Raw genomic sequence first — 2,965 nt, forward strand, 5'->3', positions numbered from 1 at the left:
CCTGGAACGGTCCGTCCTGGCTGACTGTTCCTCCCAGCAGATGTCTGGGTAATTAAAATCACCCATGACAACTACATCCCTTGCCTTAAGTGCCTCTGCAAGCTGGCCCAAAAATTCCCGGTCCAGCTCCTCCCCTGGGTTGGGGGGTCTGTAGTAGACCCCCACAGTTGGATCCCTCTCCCCATGGCCCCCTTGTATGTTGACCCAGAGCACTTCAGCCTGCTCTTCGTCTGACCCCATTCTACTGGCAGAGGATGTGTAGTGCTCCTCGACATAGAGCGCCCACCACCGCCTTTCCTTCCTTCTCTATCCCACCTGTAAAGTCTATTGCCCCTAATGCTAACTGCCCAGTCATGGGACGAATCCCGCCACGTTTCTGTTAGCCCTATGATATCAGGGTTTGAACTAGCTATTCTGAGGGCGAGTTCCTCTTGTTTATTCCCCATACTGCGAGCATTGGTATATAGGCATTTAAGGCCTTGCAAGACTGTGTGTGCCACCCCCCGATTAGGGAGACGGTCTGGGCCCCCATTCCTTACCTTAACACTCCTAGCATTTGTCACCTGTCTTGCTCGGGTGGTGTCTCCTCGTCTTCCTGCTGCCCCCTCCCCTGGTGAGGCTAGTTTAAAGCTCGCCGTACGGGATCAGCCAACCTGGAAGAGAAGACACGCTTGCCTTTAGGTGTCCTCACTGATCATAACACCACCAGTATGGAAGCGCTGATTATTCAACATCTGCTGCATTGGACCGGGCACTGTGTGCACAGGCCTGATGTAGATTTACCTCAACAGCTGCTCTACTCCCAACTCAGTCAAAGACAACGGACATGCAGGGGCCAGAGGAAATGCTTCCAGGACACCCTCAAGGTGAGCATTAAAAAAGTGTGGCATTGGCATTCCAAATTGGGAGAAACTAGCCCGGGGCAACGCCTTTCCTACTTTAAGGAAAACTGTCTTGCCCTGGAGGAAGAAAAATGACAGAAATGGAAGGAAAGGAAACAAGACTGAGAAATTTGTGGTTCAACCCTCCCTTTAACCTTAGCCATCAACGGACTTATCTACAACCCTTTACTTGACTCGTGGGACTGATCCTTGTCAACCACGAGGGGTTGCTGCTGCTGCTGCTGATGGACAGATTGGAAAAAGTCCAGCAGAGAACAACAAAAATAACTAGGGGCCTGGGGAGCATGGCTTATGAGGAAAGGCTAAAAGAGCTAGGGTTATTTAGTCTGGAGAAGAGAAGACTGAGGGGGATTTGATAACAGTCTTCAAATACCTGAGGGGAGATCGTAGAGAGGATGGAGATGCACTTTTCTCTCTGGCCATAGGGGACAGGACTAGGAGCAATGGTTTCAAGCTGCAGCAGAGGAAATCTAGGTCAGTCATTAGGAGGAACTTCCCAACTTTGAGGGTGGTCAAACATTGAAACAGGCTACCTAGAGAAGTTGTGATCTCTCCATCTCTGGACATTTTCAAGAGCAGGTTGGGCAGACAGTTGTCTGAGATGGTTTTTGTCGGGGTGATCCTACCTCGAGCAGGGGCTGGACTAGATGACTTTGTGATGTTTGTTCCAGCACTATTTTCCTATGAAAGGGGAGTGAGTTTGATTCAATGATGGATTTGTTTTCATTAGCCTGAAAATCTCCCTGACAAAACAAAGGTGGTAAACAACCTGCTGAGAAATGTTCACAGGTTCAGAGAAGTTTTGGGCTGGAAGGGACTTTGTGAGATCATCAGGTCCAGCCCCTCTGCTCCGGGCAGGATAGACTGCTGGGGTCAAATAACCCCAGCAAGGTGTATGTCCAAAAAACCCTAGCCCAAGAACCCTCTAATGTTGTAAGTCCAACAATATTTGATATTGGCTTCTTTCTGAGATTTTGTAGGCTCTCTAGGAACAACCTACAGCATAATGTTTCCCTGCAGCCACTAGTTCAGATAGTGCCAGGCACAGGGGAGCTTTACTGGCTACGGAACAGGAGTTCTTTTGGGAAGAAAAGGTTAAATATGGGCTTAGATTCTTACTGGAACAACAAAGTTTTTATATTGAAGTGCTGGTGTTCCCATCAGTGGTTTGTGGGGCCTGGAGCACTCCTGAAGCAAAGATGTGAACACAAGTTGTATTACGTGTTTCACAAGTATTCCACATACCTATATGTCTGGACCTGAGGCGTCATCAGTCTTGAGGACATCACCCAACAAGCCCAATTTGGACTTCAGTTTTCCTCTGAACTCTGCCCTACAGCACTCAGTGTTTTCTCCATGCTGTATCTTCTCTTTCTTGACTGGTCAGCCAAGACCGTGCTTGGGAAGCTTAAAGATCACGCCTGAATGACTATCTGTATTATTTTGGTGCTGACTCGTTTCACTCTGTCTCTCAATAGCAGTGCCCAACGAGTTAAGAAATCTTGTTTTGTTGTTCCAACAGCCACTAAAGCAGCCTGCCTGATTCCGGTATCTGCCCTCTCTCTGTCTTGGTCTTAACAGCAGTTGGTTGAAAAGTGAATTCTTATTTAGCGTAACAAAGGCATGGAGATGATATACTCATTAAAGAGGCAAGGATTTCTTAGGGTGATGAATATTATTAGACCAACTGCAGAATTGGGGTAGAGTCAAACAAGCTGCCATATGCAAGACACATTCTACTTCAGGTCTACTGCTCTTGCAGTCAACAGCTTGCCTAACTCTATCCCAGCTGTGCAGTTGGTCCCATAAAAGATATCGGCCTAAGAAAAGCTCTCTCATATCATTCCTGGACCGTCATGCTACATCATCACTCTAACACTCCCATAGCATCAAACAAATTTGTCGCCACCCCTAAGGGGATGTTTATTTCTGCCAGGCATTAATGGTTGCTTTAAAACCACTTCCCACTGTTGCAAACTTCCAAAGAGAATTTTAAAATGCTAAATATGAAAGTGTCTGTAATGATAGGATAAAGCCAGTCCTTCAGTGGCACTTGTAGAGCT

Source organism: Crocodylus porosus, unplaced genomic scaffold, assembly GCF_001723895.1.
Source record: "Crocodylus porosus isolate Cpor-Errol unplaced genomic scaffold, CroPor_comp1, whole genome shotgun sequence".
Lineage (NCBI taxonomy): Eukaryota > Metazoa > Chordata > Crocodylia > Crocodylidae > Crocodylus > Crocodylus porosus.